The sequence below is a fragment of the Arachis hypogaea genome, chromosome 7 (assembly GCF_003086295.3).
Source record: "Arachis hypogaea cultivar Tifrunner chromosome 7, arahy.Tifrunner.gnm2.J5K5, whole genome shotgun sequence".
Taxonomy (NCBI): Eukaryota; Viridiplantae; Streptophyta; class Magnoliopsida; order Fabales; family Fabaceae; genus Arachis; species Arachis hypogaea.
Window position 1 is genome coordinate 32,224,430 of NC_092042.1, and position 18,559 is coordinate 32,242,988.

Sequence of the window (18,559 nt, forward strand, 5' to 3'; positions counted from 1 at the left end):
CTTTTTCAAAATAGTTTTCAAAATCTTTTTCAAAAATCACTTGAATTCTTTTCCACTCTTATTTTCGAAAATCAATTAAAGTTTTTCAAAATGTTTTTAAAATCTTTTTAATATTTTCGAAAATTTCTTCCCCTCTTCTCACATCTTTCTATTTATGGACTAACACTATTCCTTAATGCACATTGCGAACTCCATCTTTCTTGATAAGTTCGAATTTTCTACCTTTTCCTTCTATTTTTCTTTTCCTCTGACACCTCAAGGAATCTCTATACTGTGACATAGAGGATTCCATATTTCCTTGTTTTCTTCTCTTTCTTATGAGCAGGAGCAAAGACAAAAGCATTCTTGTTAAGGCTGATCCTGAACCTAAAAGGACCTTGAAGCGAAAGCTAAGAGAAGCTAAGGCACAACTCTCTATAGAGGACCTAACAGAAATCTTCAAACAAGAAGAACCCATGGCAGCCGAAAACAACAACAATGCCAACAATGCAAGGAAGGTGCTGGGTGACTTTACTGCACCTACTCCCGACTTCTATGGGAGAAGCATCTCTATCCTTGCCATTGGAGCAAACAACTTTGAGCTTAAGCCTCAATTAGTTTCTCTAATGCAACAGAATTGCAAGTTCCATGGACTTCCATTGGAAGATCCTCATCAGTTCTTAGCTGAATTCTTGCAAATCTGTGACACAGTCAAGACCAATGGGGTTGACCCTGAGGTCTACAGACTTATGCTATTCCCTTTTGCTGTAAGAGACAGAGCTAGGATATGGTTAGATTCACAACCTAAAGAAAGCCTGAACTCTTGGGAAAAGCTAGTCAATGCCTTCTTGGCAAAGTTCTTTCCACCTCAAAAATTGAGTAAGCTTAGAGTGGAAGTCCAAACCTTCAGACAGAAGGAAGGAGAATCCCTCTATGAAGCTTGGGAAAGATACAAACAATTAATCAGAAAGTGTCCCTCTGATATGCTTTCTGAATGGAACATCATAGGTATTTTCTATGATGGTCTCTCTGAACTATCCAAGATGTCTTTGGATAGCTCTGCTGGAGGATCTCTTCATCTGAAGAAGACGCCTACAGAAGCTCAAGAACTAATTGAAATGGTTGCAAATAACCAATTCATGTACACTTCTGAAAGAAATCCTGTGAACAATGGGACAAATCAGAAGAAAGGAGTTCTTGAGATTGACACTCTGAATGCCATATTGGCTCAGAACAAAATATTGACTCAGCAAGTCAATATGATTTCTCAAAGTCTGTCTGGAATGCAAAATGCATCAGGTAGTACTAAGGAGGCTTCATTTGAAGAAGAAGCTTATGATCTTGAGAACCCTTCAATGGAAGAGGTGAATTACATGGGAGAACCCTATAGAAACACTTATAATCCTTCATGGAGAAATCATCCAAATCTCTCATGGAAGGATCAACAGAGACCTCAACAAGGTTTCAACAATAATAATGGTGGAAGAAACAGGTTTAGCAATAGCAAACCTTTTCCATCATCTTCTTAGCAACAGACAGAGAGTTCTAAGCAGAACACCTCTGACTTAGCAACCATGGTCTCTGATCTAATCAAAACCACTCAAAGTTTCATGACTGAAACAAGGTCCTCCATTAGAAATTTGGAGGCACAAGTGGGTCAGCTGAGCAAGAAAATTACTGAACTTCCTCCTAGTACTCTTCCAAGCAATACAGAAGAAAATCCAAAAGGAGAGTGTAAGGCCATCAACATGCCCGAATTTGGAGAGGAGGGAGAGGCAGTGAACGCCACTGAGGAAGACCTCTATGGACATCCACTGACCTCCAATGAGTTCTCCAATGAGGAACCATGGGAATCTGAGGCTCCCAATGAGACCATAGAGATTCCATTGAATTTACTTCTGCCATTCATGAGCTCTGATGAGTATTCTTCCTCTGAAGAGGATGAGTATGTCACTGAAGAGCAAGTTGCTAAATACCTTGGAGCAATCATGAAGCTAAATGACAAGTTATTTGGTAATGAGACTTGAGAGGATGAACCCCCTTTGCTCACCAAAGAATTGGATGACTTGTCTAGGCAGAAACTGCCTCAAAAGAGACAGGATCCTGGGATGTTTTCAATACCTTGTACCATAGGCACCATGACCTTCAAGAAGGCCTTGTGTGACCTAGGGTCAAGTGTAAACTTCATGCCTCTCTCTGTAATGGAGAAGCTAGGGATCTTTGAGGTGCAAGCTGCAAAAATCTCACTAGAGATGGCAGACAACTCAAGAAAATAAGCTTATGGACTTGTAGAGGATGTTCTGGTAAAAGTTGAAGACCATTACATCCCTGCTGATTTCATAGTCCTAGAGACTGGGAAGTGCATGGATGAATCCATCATCCTTGGCAGACCCTTCCTAGCCACAGCAAAGGCTGTGATTGATGTTGATAGAGGAGAATTGATCATTCAAGTGAATGAAGAATCCTTTGTGTTTAAGGCTCAAGGATATCCCTCTGTCTCCATGGAGAGGAAGCATGAAGAGCTTCTCTCAAAACAGAGTCAAACAAAGCCGCCACAGTCAAACTCTAAGTTTGGTGTTGGGAGGCCACAACCAACTTCTAAGTTTGGTGTTGAACCCCCACATTCAAACTCTAAGTTTGGTGTTGGGAGGTTCCAACATTGCTCTGAGCATATGTGAGGCTCTATGAGAGCCCACTGTCAAGCTACTGACATTAAAGAAGCGCTTGTTGGGAGGTAACCCAATGTTATATTTTATCTATTTTCCTTTGTTATTTTATGTTTTCTGTAGGTTGATGATCATGAGAAGTCACAAAATCAATTGAAAAAGCAAAAATAGAAAGAAAAACAGAAAGAAAAATAGCACACCCTGGAGGAAGAACCTGCTGGCGTTTAAACGCCAGTAAGGCTAGCAGATGGGCGTTTAACGCCAGAAAGGGGCACCAAACTGGCGTTAAACGCCAGTAAAGGGCAAGAACTTGGCGTTAAACGCCAGAAATGGGCACCAGCCCGGCGTTTAATGCCAGAATTGGCATAGGGAGCAATTTTGCTCGCCACTTGGTGCAGGGATGACTTTTCCTTAACACCTCAGGATCTGTGGACCCCACAGGATCCCCACCTACCCCACTACTCTCTCTCTTCTTCACCCATTCACCAATCACCTCATGACCTCTTCCCCAAAAACCCTTCACCTATCAAATCCCATATTTCTCTTCACTACTCACATCCATCCTTCATAAAACCCCACTTACCCCACCATTCAAATTCAAAAAACTTTCCCTCCCAAACCCACCCTCCCATAACCGAACCCTACCCCTCTCTCCACTCCTATATAAACCCACCTTCACTCCTTCATTTTCACACAACCTAAACACTACTCCTCCCCCTTTGGCCGAACCACAAACCCATCTCCATCTCCTTCATTTCTTCTTCTTCTACTCTCTTCTTTCTTCTTTTGCTCGAGGACGAGCAACCTTTTAAGTTTGGTGTGGTAAAAGCATTGCTTTTTGTTTTTCCATAACCATTTATGAAATCCAAGGCCGGAGAAACATCTAGAAAGAGGAAAGGGAAGGCAAAAGCTTCCACCTCCGAGTCATGGGAGATGGAGAGATTCATCTCAAGGGTGCATTAAGACCACTTCTATGAAGTTGTGGCCTTGAAGAAAGTGATCCCCGAGGTCCCTTTCAAACTCAAAAATAGTGAATATCCGGAGATTCGACATGAGATCCGAAGAAGAGGTTGGGAAGTTCTTACCAACCCCATTCAACAAGTCGGAATCTTAATGGTTCAAGAGTTCTATGCCAATGCATGGATCACCAAGAACCCTGATCAAAGTGTAAACCCGGACCCAAAGAATTGGCTTACTATGGTTCGGGGGAAATACTTGGATTTTAGTCCGGAAAATGTAAGGTTGGCTTTCAACTTGCCCATGATGCAAGGAGATGAACATCCTTACACTAGAAAGGTCAACTTTGATCAAAGGTTGGACCAAGTCCTCACAGTCATTTGTGAAGAGGGCGCCCAATGGAAGAGAGATTCAAGAGGAAAGCCGATTCAATTGAGAAGGCATGACCTCAAGCCTGTGGCTAGGGGATGGTTGGAGTTTATCCAACGCTCAATCATTTCCACTAGCAACCGGTTCGAAGTTACTATAGACCGAGCCATCATGATTCATAGCATCATGATTGGAGAAGAAATAGAAGTTCATGAGGTGATATCCCAAGAACTTTATAAGGTGGCGGACAAGTCCTCTACCTTGGCAAGGTTAGCCTTTCTTCATCTCATTTGTCACCTCTGTTATTCAGTTGGAGTTGACATAGAGGGAGACATCCCCATTGATGAGGACAAGCCCATCACTAAGAAGAGGATGGAGCAAACAAGAGACCCCTCTCATCATCAAATCCCTGAGATGCCTCAAGGGATGCACTTTCCTCCACAAAACTATTGGGAGCAACTAAACACCTCCCTAGGAGAATTGAGTTCCAACATGGGACAACTAAGGGTGGAGCACCAAGAACATTCCATTCTCCTCCATGAAATTAGAGAAGATCAAAGAATCATGAGAGAGGAGCAACAAAGACAAGGAAGAGACATTGAGGAGCTCAAGCACTCCATAGGATCTTCAAGAGGAAGAACAAGCCGCCATCACTAAGGTGGACCCGTTCTTTAATTTCCTTGTTCTTTATTTTTCTGTTTTTCAAAAATTATGCTTATGTTTAGCTATGTTTGTGTCTTGTGATCATTAGTGTCTTAGTGTCTATGCCTTAAAGTTATGAATGTCCTATGAATCCATCACCTTTCTTGAATGAAAAATGTTCTTAATTGAAAAAGAAAAGAATTGCATGAATTTTGAATTTTATAACAGATTAATTATTTTGATGTGGTGGCAATACTTTTGTTTTCTGAATGTATGCTTAAACAGTGCATATGTATCTTGAATTTGTGGTTCATGAATGTTGGCTCTTGAAAGAATGATGAAAAAGGAGACATGTTACTGAGGATCTGAAAAATCATAAAAATGATTCTTGAAGCAAGAAAAAGCAGTGAATACAAAAAAAAAAAGAGAAGGAGAAAAACGAAGAAAAAAGGGAGAAAAGAAAACGAAAAAAAAAGAGAAAGAAATAAAGTTGTAATCCAAGGCAAAAAGAGTGTGCTTAAGAACCCTAGACACCTCTAATTGGGGACTCTAGCAAAGCTGAGTCACAATCTGAAAAGGTTCACTCAATTATGTGTCTGTGGCATGTATGTATCCGGTGGTAATACTGGAAGACAGAGTACTTTGGGCCACGGCCAAGACTCAATAAGTAGCTGTGTTCAAGAATCATCATACTTAACTAAGAGAATCAATGACACTATCTAGATTCTGAGTTCCTAAAGAAGCCAATCATTCTGAATTTCAAAGGACAGAGTGAGATGCCAAAACTGTTCAGAAGCAAAAAGCTAAAAGCCCCGCTCATCTAATTAATACTGATCTTCATAGATGTTTTTGGAATTCATTGTATATTCTCTTCTTTTTATCTTATTTGATTTTCAGTTGCTTGAGGACAAGCAACAATTTAAGTTTGGTGTTGTGATGAGCGGATAATTTGTACGCTTTTTGGCATTGTTTTTAGTATGTTTCTAGTATGTTTTAGTTAGTTTTTAGTATATTTTTATTAGTTTTTAGTTAAAATTCACTTTTCTGGACTTTACTACGAGTTTGTGTTTTTTTCTGTGATTTCAGGTATTTTCTTGCTGAAATTGAGGGACCTGAGCAAAAATCTGATTCAGAGACTAAAAAGGACTGCAGATGCTGTTGGATTCTGACCTCCCTGCGCTCAAAGTGAATTTTCTGGAGCTACAGAAGCCCAATTGGCGCGCTCTCAACGGCGTTGGAAAGTAGAGATCCTGGGCTTTCCAGCAATATATGATAGTGGATACTTTGCCTAAGATTTGATGGCCCAAACCGGCGTTCAAAGTCACCATCAGAATTCCCAGTGTTAAACGCCGGAACTGGCACAAGGATGGGAGTTAAACGCCCAAACTAGCATAAAAGCTGGCGTTTAACTCCAAGAAGAGTCTCTACACGAAAATACTTCAATGCTCAGCCCAAGCACACACCAAGTGGGCCCGGAAGTGGATTTTTATGTCATTTACTCATCTTTGTAAACCCTAGGCTACTAGTTCTCTATAAGTAGGACCTTTTACTATTGTATTTGTATCTTTGTATCTTTAGATCTTTGTATTCTTGGATCTTTGGATCTTTGATCACGTTTTGGGGGCTGGCCTCATGGCCATGCCTAGACCTTGTTCTTATGTATTTTCAACGGTGGAGTTTCTACACACCATAGATTAAGGTGTGGAGCTCTGCTGTACCTCGAGTATTAATGCAATTACTATTGTTCTTCTATTCAATTCCGCTTGTTCTTGTTCTAAGATATCACTTGTTCTTCAACTTGATGAATGTGATGATCCGTGACACTCATCATCATTCTCACCTATGAACGTGTGCTTGACAACCACCTCCGTTCTACCTTAGATTGAGTGGATATCTGTTGGATTCTTTAACCGGAATCTTCGTGGTATAAGCTAGAATTGATGGCGGCATTCAAGAGAATCCGGAAGGTCTAAACCTTGTCTGTGGTATTCTGAGTAGGATTCAATGATTGAATGACTGTGACGAGCTTCAAACTCCTGAAGGCTGGGCGTTAGTGACAGACGCAAAAGAATCACTGGATTCTATTCCAACCTGATTGAGAACCGACAGATGATTAGCCGTGCCGTGACAGGGTGCGTTGAACATTTTCACTGAGAGGATGGGAGGTAGCCACTGACAACAGTGAAACCCTACATACAGCTTGCCATGGGAAGGAGTAAGAAGGATTGGATGAAGACAGTAGGAAAGTAGAGAGACGGAAGGAACACAGCATCTCCATACGCTTATCTGAAATTCCCACCAATGAATTGCATAAGTATCTCTATCTTTATCTTTATGTTTTATTCATCATTCATAACCATTTGAGTTTGCCTGACTAAGATTTACAAAGTGACCATAGCTTGCTTCATACCAACAATCTCTGTGGGATCGACCCTTACTCGCGTAAGGTTTATTACTTGGACGACCCAGTACACTTACTGGTTAGTTGTGCGAAGTTGTGTTTATGCCTTGGTATTGAACACCAAGTTTTTGGATTCATCACCGGGGATTATTTGAGTTGTGAAAAGTATTGATCACAATTTCGTGCACCACCCTTTATTATCATTCAATGCCGTGATTTGTGTGTTGAGTAGTTTCAGATCTTCTAAGGCAGGAATGACTTAAAGGATGCAAAGGAAATATACAAAAATGGAAGGAAAGCACAAAACGGAGTTTCTGAAGAAACTGGCAGCGACACGACCGCATGGACGACGCGGCCGTATGCCAAGCGCGAAGAAACAGCGACGCGGCCGCATGATTGATGCGACTGCACACCTAAAGAAGAACACCTATGACGCGGCCGCATGACTGACGCGACTGCGCGACAAGAAAAACTCCAATTGATGCGATCGCATGACCCACGCGGACGCGTGACAGAGGCCACACACCAAAAATTGCAGAAAACACTCATAGCGGATTCTGAAGCCCTTTTTGGCCCAAATCCAAGTCCAGAAGGCATAGACCAGGGGTTATGAAGTGAGGGAATGCATCCATTCAAGGAGTCTCAAATTTTTAGTCACTTTCCATGATTTAGGTTTAGTTGGGAGAGAGGTTCTCTCCTCTCTCTTTAGGATTAGGATTTAGGACTTCTGTTAGTTTTAGGAGTGACTCTCGATCCCAGGTTTAATGTTCTTTTACTTTATATTTATCTCTTATTCTCAGATACTTTAATGCTTATATTAGTTATGTTGCCTATTTGGCTTATGCCACATTCATGATGAATTTCTTATTTAATGTTGTTTGAGGTATTCTAGTTAATATTGCTTTCTTTTATTTATGTTATTGATTATTCCCAATCTGAAGACATTTTTATTCTAGTAGATTTAATTCCTTTTCCTTTTGGTCTTGGTTAAGAAATCAGTAACTCAGGATTATCTTAGCTCAACATAATTGATAACTGTTATCTTTGCTAATTGAACTGAACTTCAATAATCCCAACCTTTTCTTAGGAAATAAATAGGATTCGAAAGTCAAACTAATTAGTCCCTTGACTTTCCTTTGCTTTAGCAAAGGTTAACTAAGTGGAATTAAGATTCAACTTTCATTATTATTGATAAGAATAACTAAGTCTGGACTTTCAATTTCTTGTACCTTGCCAAAGGGTTTGCTTTACAGTATTTATTTATTTTAATTGCCATTTAAATTATTTGCCATATTCATTCCCCATTCTCAAATCCCAATTTACAATCTCCATAACCAATAATAAGAACATACCTCCCTGCAATTCCTTGAGAAAACGACCCGAGGTTTAAATAATTCGGTTATCAATTTATTTAGGGGTTTGTTACTTGTGACAACCAAAACTTTTGCACCAAGGGATTTTGTTGGTTTAGAAACTATATCTACAACGCGACTTTATAAAATTCTATACTAGCAAAAATCCTAACGTCACGTAGTTCCAAAAAACAGTAACAAAACAGAGCAATAACTATAAAGAAAACATAAAAACTAGCATAAAACAGCAAACAGGGAGCAAAAAAAATAACGATTTTGGCTCCTCCAAAGACACTTCAAGATGAACCCGATCAGTTATACAACATCAAATCATGATCATTCTCCTTCCAACTTTTACTTTGCAGAATTATTGGCCTTTTTCATAGATCAATAAATCATGCATCAAAGATCAACTTCATATGTCTTTTTATTCACCTTAGAGTTGATATTTGCACTCATAAGTACATCAATTACTCCTATATTGTCGATCTTGATACCATCGATTTATGCATTCTACAACTTCCTCCTTTAACTTCTCTAATACCAACACTCCATTATTAAAGACAATGTTATTTCTACATTTCCATGTGCACTATATTACAGAAAAAAATAACACCATCCACACTTCCTTCATATCTTTCCTTATCTTTCCATCCATCCACACCCCAAAGCATTCTTTGGTGGTTCCTGGCCAAAACCAAATCACACTCCAATCCACCAAGATTGATCCCCACAACTTTCATATACGATCACATGAAAAAAACAAATGATGTACCGTCTCCAATCTATCCTTACATAAGACACAAAAGGATTCCACTTCTAGTACAATCTTAAACTTACATAATCTATCTCTAGTATTCAATCTTTCTAAAATTACAAACCACATCAGCAACTCAACCCGTGGAGGATTTTTTTCTTGTGAACATTAAATTTATAGAGTGTGCATTGTGTAGTTTGAAGTTACAGTGCTAGACTGTTAGTGTTACGCGAGATATGATGGAAATTGGGAGAGAACAGTGTTGTTTCCGAACAAAGGAGATCAGGGACCATTTTGTCCCCTGTTAGAGTTGTCAGGGACTATTTTGTCCTCCGTTAGAATTAACGGAATAAAGGATCTAAGTGACTGACGGAGTTAATTGTTAGGGACCAATCGAGTAATTAATTTTAGTTGGGGACAAAGGTGTCCAGTCTGAAATTCTTTAAGGACCAAAATGGGTATATACTCTAATAATAATAATAATAATAATAATAATAATAATAATAATAATAATAATAATAATAATAATAATAATAATATGAATTTGATTAAATTAAAATTATTATAAAATTAGTTCAATTACTGATAATAAAAATAATTTTTCTAAAAATAAGGAATTCTAATTTTATAAAATAAATTATAACTTATTTATATTTATATTTTTAAAACTGAAGGTCATTACATTCTACCCACCTTATAAAACTTTTCGTCCTCGAAAATTGATATAAAATGAAAAAGATTCATACTAGCGTAACTTCCCATCTTGAACATGTCAAAGAAAAACAAAAAGATTTGATATGCTTTGTGTGTAAATCCAGGATATTCTTATGGCTTAAAAGTCTACGCAAAACGGAAGATACAAGATAGACTCGATGCAGAAAGGTTATAAGGCATGTTGGTATTAGAACGATGGGTTTACCGTCCCTAATACTCGCTTCATCTAGCTCCTAAATTTTGCCGATTCTAATGGTGTCACCTTACGTAATACAATCGAAACTGGTTCAGCCTCTGACACTAAATCTATCACAACTTACTCTTTCTCTTGATACCTAACCGATTATCAATTACGGGTTCAATCTATGTCATGTCTCTTCCTCGTAACTTACCATCTCTGGGTTTCAGGTAATTGTCCCGCACAGCTCTCAACATTTCCGATTCCATATGTATAACTTAAGTTGTATACTAATAATAGTTTGACGCACTACTGCTATGCCACTCTTATTATTATTCTCCAAGAATTTAGTCACTTTTCTAGGTTGACCAACTATCGTTCTGTCTCACCATTCGGAGGTCTTTAGTCGATCGCTCAGTTAAAAATCACAAGGCTCACAACTCGGTAATGTACTACAATGAATGCTACGTGTTATTTACTATGCAAGGCAGTCGGAAATTTCGATGATCAGTTCATGATTACCTCTAATCGAAGTATCTGCGCTTCCAGCACCATCCGCCGTCATAGTGAACACGCGTCCCTAATGTTGTGCCTTTCCAGCTTCTTGATTCTTCTTCTTTTTTGGACAATTCCAAGACAAATGCCCAGCTTCACCACAGTAATAGCATACACACCAAACAACTGATATTAAGTTGATCAGTCTCAATATCGCAAGTCTAATGCTTCAAGTTCCAAATGTATGCTCATAAATGTTGCCATATATATCAATCAGATATACTAATAGCACATACACACACCCAGAGTATGCCCATAAGCATAATCAGTCCTTCCTTCAGGATCTACAGGAATGAACTGCTCTGATACCATAATGTAACACCCTACCACACAGAGCCTTACGCTTAAGTCGTAAAGTAGAGGTGGCAAGGTATTACGACCTATAAAAGAAAAGGATATGTACATAGATATAGTTGGATGAAATCATATCTAGGAGCCTTGAAGGATAAGCTAATCAAAAATGATAAACAGAAATTCGTGTCACACTCGCATGGATATTTGTAAAATGGACAGGAAAAATCATAAGGAGCTAAAAACATATATAAATATCAGAGTTCCAAAACTTAGATAGCAAGCTCAAGACTCGACCTGCGAAGCGAAGGCCGGCCAGAGTATACGATTATATATATATACAACCCAAAATAAAACTCAAACCACAAAATAAACCCATGTATCTCCAAGTCAACCTCTAGGAGGGACAAAACAAAAAATGTACATGTGGAGATTCTATAAACATGTATACATAGCCCAAAAACAAAATATGACAGTTAAAAAAGTAGTTCTTCGCTTGAAAGGAGGATATCCAGATGCTCAACGAGGTGTCTCTCGACCTGCATCTGAAAAACAACAACATAGTATGGGATGAGAACCGGAGGTTCTCAGTATGGTAAAGGTGCCCGCATAGTTAATATAAAAGGTTCCGGAAAAGCCGAAGGCATTCCTAGAACTTCGACACTCAGAATCATTCTTAAGGAAAATAAACTAAACCAAAAGTTAGGTAAGTATCTAAGGTATTTTAGTTCTGAAACTAACTTTAACCTAATACTTCATGTTTTGTCTGCTCCAATCCTCCGAATCATTAGTGGAACAGCCCTTTCCCCTCACACCTTCATCAAGAGGGATTTCTCAGAAAACAAACACACATAGTTCAAGTAAGAAAAACACATATAGATAAGCATTTACAGCAAGTAGAACAAGTAGCAGATAAGCAGGATTAAACAGTTAAGAAAACCAAAACGATGCATTCTCAAGCAAACAAATAAATGCATATGATGTATGCCTGTCCTATGGCTGATGAGTCTCATCTGTCGGTTATACAGCCAACCCGACATGTCCTGGTAGTTAACCGTTGGACAGTCCCTCTGTGCGCGCATCCCCAAGCTCAATAATATTCCATGGAGTCAAACTCCAAGCTCAAATATAACATTCCATGGAGTCACACTCCAAGATCAATAATATAGTATTCCATGGAGATGAACTCCAAGCTCAATAATATAGTATTCCATGTAGACGAACTTCAAGCTCAAATATAATATTCAATATATATATATATATATATATATGCATGCCCATGGGGGAATCCGGGGAGTTAAAGTGCCCGGTCACATCTTGCGACAGAGGGTTAACAAATAGTCTCAAATACACAAGCCACATAATAATCTCTTTCTTTTTTAAAATAATACCTCAAATCAAAACTCCAATTCTTATAGAAATTTTGGCAATATCTCCTCTAAGACTCGAATTTCTACCACCCTTCAAGGGTCCCAACTATCAAACCAAACACCTCTTAGTCATTCAAATCATTTCCAGTAACAAATTATTTCAAAATCAAACAAATACAAATATTAAATCTTTTTTCCAAAACAAACCAACTTCAACAGCAAATTAGCTAAACCACATATTCTATTCCATATGTACGATCCATCAATTATACATTCAGTTCATTCCTATCTTAAGGTCTTCTAGCCTAAGTTTTCACGTGACATTAAACATTTACTACGAGAAATCAAAACCATACCTTCATACGGAATCAAAGTATTCAAAGCTCCGGAGAAGCTTTTTGACTGAGCTATCGAAGAAGAAAATGTCCAGAATCGTATATGCCTTCTAAAACTCTCGTTGGCCAAACCCAAAGAAAAGAGGAGCTACGTCACTATCAACTTCCACTAATCAAAAATGGTGCCAACGTGTAGAGGAGGAGGTTACGAATACTCTTACTAAATTAGATTTTTTATTGGAGTTACGAATTTAAAAAAATCGAAGCCGGAAGTTCGGAAGAGTTTACGTCGATCACGCTCTTCTCTCTCGCCATTTTCTTTCCTTTTACCCTCTTGCATACGCTAATCATATATATGTATGTTAAATACGCCGCCTTAACTTTCTTTATAATATATATGGCTTATATATATATATATATATATATATATATATATATATATATATATATATATATATATATATATATATATATATATATATATATATATATATATATAACCTAATGCATAATGATATTACTAGTAACTTAATGTAAAATCAAAACCGCCTTTGATTTCCATGCTTCATAATTAATAATAGTAATAACAATACTAGAAATAGTAATGATGATCATGTAATAATAATAATAATAATAAACGTAATAATAGTAATAATAATAGTAATGCAAAGAATATAGTATATATAAATTTATAATGCAATTTAATACTTACGGCAATTATATATAATGTTAATAATAATAATAATAATAATAATAATAATAATAATATGAATTTGATTAAATTAAAATTATTATAAAATTAGTTCAATTATTGATAATAAAAATAATTTTTTTAAAAACAAGGAATTCTAATTTTATAAAATAAATTATAACTTATTTATATTTATATTTTTAAAACTGAAGGTCGCTACATTTTCCAAGTCCTTTCATTTTCATATGTTAGTTTTCGAGCGGCCTTATGTGATTGTACCATGAGTTTGGACATATTTGAGAATTCCTTGAGAACTTTCTTGAGTGAATCTGCCACCTTGGTGGGGCCCAAGAAAATTAATACCAGTGCCATCTCCACCTATATTATGACCCATTCAACACTTCCTGATTTTTGTCTCTTGCTTTTTCACGAGAAAAAATAAACAGAATCAGAAATTTCACATGTTATCAACAGAACATAATTCTATCATTCCCAAACTACTTCCCAAGGCACAGAATCTGTCTTCACACAAGGACTTAGTGAAAATATCCGCAAGTTGATTTTTGGATTTTACAAATTGAATATCAATAGTTCCTTTTTGCAAATGTTCTCTAATGAAATGATATTTTATTTCAATGTGTTTTGTTCTTGAGTGCAAAACAGGATTTTTTGAAATATTTATGGCACTCATATTGTCACAAAACAAGGGTATACTATTGATCTTTAATTTGTAATCCTCTAATTGTGTTTTTAACCATATTAATTGTGAATAATAAGCGGAGGCAGAGATATATTCAGTTTCGACTATGGATAGGACTACTGTTTCGAGGGTTACTTGAAACTGTAGGTCGATCTTGGTCGAGATCTTCTGTGTGGGTCGGAGCTGTTGTTATCCGACTTGTGGGACTTGGTGATGGTGTTGATCCTTCGTCCCCGGAGGGTGGGGGTACCTGCAAGGGACTCCGATGCTTAAGTTAGCAAGAGTATTAAGCAGGTATTGAGTAGAATCAGAGTATCAGTTATACCTGGGTGCTCCAGTGTATTTATAATAGTGTAGAGTGACCTTCAAAGATAAGATAAGTTAGTTATCTTATCTTATCTTATCTTTATCTTATCTTCGAGTGAGGTCATCTTATCTTCAAGGGAACCGCCCTTCTCTCTGTAGGCTTAGGCTGCCCTTGGGTTCGGGTCGTGTTCCTCTGTTTGGGCCCTTTATTGGGCATTCCTGGTAATTTGGCCAAGCTCTTTAGGAAGAGGTCAGATTGTCGACCTGAAGAGGCCGGTCGCTTTGTCTGTAGAACATCCCGGGTCGGACAGCTCGACCCAGGGTATGAACAGTGCCCGTGCTCGAGCTTGGTCTTTAATCTGGAGGTCGAGCCTTAGTTTTAGGATTTCGAGCCTTCTCGGGAAAAGCCGAACTCGAGCATTTTGTCGCTTTATCTTTCGTGGAGCTCCTTCTTGAATGCGGATTGTTTCTGTTCCGTTTCTTCTGAAAGCGCGCGCTTTTGCATTTAGTGTTTTTTCCTTGGAAATGCGCGAGGGTTTTTAATGCCCCCATTAATTTGGTTTTTGTTTTGTTTCTCTTGGTTTCCTTTATTCAAATTTTATATCCAAGAGACGGTTTTTGTTTTCCCTGTAACTTCCCTTCTTTTTTGCCATTTCCTGTCCTGCATTTCTTGTTTTCTCTCTTGTGACGCGTTGGCATTCGCTTGGTGCTTTTGTTTTGTGGTCGATTCTCTGCTGCTCTTTTTCAAGGTTTTCTTCCTTCTTCTAGGTTGGCTTTGCTTTTTCTCTTTACATTTTTATTTTTGCTACTTTTGCTTTTGATTTCTTTGATGATGCTCTGATTTTGTACGTTGGAAAGTTTGAACCTTTCTCTTGTTTATGTGCTTGTTTTAATGCTGTGATGCCTGTTTCCTGGTCTTCTTTTCGTCTTTATGTATGCTTTGGGAGATTTTCCTGGTTCTGGTTTCCTTTTAAGGTTGATTTCCGAACTGTCATTTGGAAAAAGGTTGCTCCTTTGATAGCTTGTTTGCTTCGTTGATGATTTTGCTATACTGGTTGATGACTGCTCTTCAGTAGAAATGATGGTTTTTGATGACTTTCTTTTGACTTTTTGCCTTTTTCTTCTCGGGACGCTCGTTTTGTTTGAAAAGATGATTTTATCTTTGTAGCTCTTTCACTCACTCTACTATTGCCTCCAAAGGATGTCCCTGGACCTTGGTGTGCGTCTTGGGGTTTTCCTTTTACTGTTTTTGTGTGTTTTAAGGTCGCGTTTGTTCGAGTTGCTTCCTTTTTGTCCAGACCTATTTTTTTGGGGTTAGTAACCCATTTCCTTTTCTTTGTAGGATTAGTTGGCCATGTCGTCTCGCAAAAATATTGTTGAGGCATCCTCTAAGGTACCTGAGGGGATGTCCGAGTGGTTGGACTCCCTGGTGTTGCTGTGTGTATCCCTAGCTAATGCAGAATTCTGTACAGAGCTTAGGAAACACCATCGGATCTGTAGTAGCGAGAATCAAGAATGCAATTACGAGTTGGTGGAACCCGATTTTGATGATAGGGTCTGTTTTCCTACTTCGACCCAGGGAGAGCGTCCTTTCTTTTATGCTTACGATTTCTTCTTTAGCCAGATGGGAATTACCCTTCCTTTTACGTCTTTTGAGACCGACCTGTTGTGGTCTTGCAACGTGGCCCCATCTCAGCTTCATCCAAATTCTTGGAGATTTATCAAGATCTTTCAAATGGTTTGTCATGAGTTTGGCATTAAACCCTCTTTAACCCTTTTTCTGTATCTCTTTGTGTTGACCAAGCCTGGGACTACCAAAAAGAAAGCTTCTTGGATTTGTTTTAGGTCGGCCCAGGGACATAAATTCTTCTCCATGTATGATGAGTCTTTCCGCGATTTTAAGAATTATTTTTTCAAGATCCGAGATGTTGAAAGAGCTCGTCCTTTCTTCCTAGATGAGAATGATGAGCCTCGTTTTCCTTTAGAGTGGCAGAGAAATGTAGTTGTGTCTAGGTATACCTGGGAGACGTTAGACGAGGTCGAGCAGGCCTTCGTTGCTGCTTTAGAGGATATTTGGGGGGAGCCTCCTCATCTTGAGACCAAAAAGTTTCTGGGGGATCCGTCCTTGATTCATGCTGTTCTGGGTATTTTATAAACTGTGTTCCCATGTCTTTTGTTCTCTGCTTTCTTTTCTGGGTATTAATAAGTTGTTTGTATTTTTCCTGTTTTTCAGAGTTGTCGAAGAACAATGATTCACTGAAGGCCTTTAAGAAGGCGAGGAAGGCTACCGCGGCTCAGAACGTCCCAGCAAAGGTGGTTGGGGAAGGGTCTTCCCAAGTCTTATCGAAACCGTCTGTCCCGAGCTCTCCTGGGCCGAGGAGGATGATCCCGACTCCCTGGGTTCGTTTGGTCGACCCACCTCAGACTTCAGTGGGTACCTCTGTTCCTCCAGTTGCTCCTCCTCCAAAAAGACCTCGGACTGTCGAGCCATTTAATCTTGGTGCTTCTGATTTTGATGCCGTTGGGTTTGTAGACCAACAAATTGCTCCTTATGGTGTGATGCCTACCGACGATGTATCCATTCTTCGTCATCTAGAGTTTATTACTCGGAGTGGTGTTACTCTGGCACACATGGGGGCAGCTTTGTACCGAACTGCTCAAGATCTTCCTATTCATGCTACCAAGGCTTTTCATGGAGGAGGTGAAATCAGAATTTGACCGAATTAAGGGTTTGAAGGAGGAGCTCAAGGTGGAAGTGGCCGAGCTGAAAAAAGAGCTAAAGGGGGAAAGGCCCGGGATGTTGGTCTGGCGGCTGCCGCGCAACTGGTCGAGGATAAAGCTCAAAAACACAAGGATAGCTATGTCACTACTCATAAAGAGGTGATGGAGCTCAGGAGTAGGTTGGAGTCTGTTCAGGCCGATTATTCTGAACTTCAAAGTCATCTCGTAGGTAGTGTTACTGCGGCTTATGAGAATCTGAAAGAGCAATTCCAAGTTCTTGCGCCAGATCTTGACCTTTCCCTTATTAGTCTGGATAATATTGTTAGGGATGGTAAGATTGTCCCTGACGATCCCGATGATGATGATGATGATGTCGTCCCTCCTCCAGCTACTTCAGTCAAAGCCTCTGTTGTCCCACCTTCCTCAACCTCGGCAGTTGAAGCTACTCAGCCGGAATCTGATCCAGACGTCCAGATTTTGAACCGGGATGACAGGATAGTGGATGCAGTTCCCCTTCAGACTCGCCCTCCTTCTCCTCAAGATGCTGCTACTGGGAAGCCTTTGGATCCTCGATAATTTTTTTGATATGTTTGTGTATAGCCCGGTTTTTGTGGGCTTTTGAACTCTTTATTTTTGTAAGTTTGTAATCTCTGACTTTGGATGCTCCAGTTTCTACTTTAGCAACTTTATTTTAAAAAACAAAATAGTTTCTCTTGCTCTTGGGGTTGGCTTTGAGCGGCCTCTTGAGTCTTTATTTTATGGTAACTGCCTTATTTTTTGTGATATGCTTGCTTGCAGTTTTCTTTTAGCATTTACCTGGAATCTTCAGAGTGTTTTTTATCCGACCTCTTTTGATTGTCTTTGGCGAGGTCGAGGTCTATCGGGTCGAGTTATCTCTCCTCTGTTGGTTGATTCTCTCAGATGATCTTTTCTTGAGTTATTTCTAGTAACCCCTTGGTATTACTTTTTATAACTTTTTGTAGCTTTAATCCGACTTCTTCATGTTGGTCCCTGTTCTGTTACTAGGTGATCCTTTTTCTTAGATTTTGTTCAGATCTCTTTTGAGGCTTTACCTTTTGTAACTTTATCTTTTTCGGGCCGACTTCGTCATGTCGGACTTTGTCGAGTTACTCGATAATCCTCTTTCTTGGACCTTGTTCAAGTCTCTTTCAGGGATTCAACTTTTGTAACTTTATCTTTTCGGACCGACTTTGTCACGTCGGGCTCTATCGAGTTACTTGATAATCCTCTTTTTTGGACCTTTTTCAGGTCTCTTTCAGGGATTATCTTTTGTAACTTTATCTTTCCGGGCCGACTTTGTCACATCGGGCCCTGTCGAGTTACTTGATAATCCTCTTTTTTGGACCTTGTTCAGGTCTCTTTCAGGGATTATCTTTTGTAACTTTATCTTTTCGGGCCGACTTTGTCACGTCGGGCCCTGTCGAGTTACTTGATAATCCTCTTTTTTGGACCTTGTTCAGGTCTCTTTCAGGGATTATCTTTTGTAACTTTTTTGTAGGAGTCCGACTTCCTCATGTTGGGCTCTTCGAAGTTATAGTAATCCTATTTTATAGG

The 18,559-nt window shown here is 38.9% G+C and overlaps 1 non-coding gene across 1 annotated transcript; it reads right to left on the bottom strand.

Moving 5' to 3' along the window:
• Positions 1–860: 860 nt before the first annotated feature.
• LOC112704772 (small nucleolar RNA R71) lies at positions 861–968 on the bottom strand. The gene has a single exon (XR_003155379.1). It is a non-coding gene; the product is annotated as a small nucleolar RNA R71 (small nucleolar RNA).
• Between the last annotated feature and the right edge of the window lie 17,591 nt (positions 969–18,559).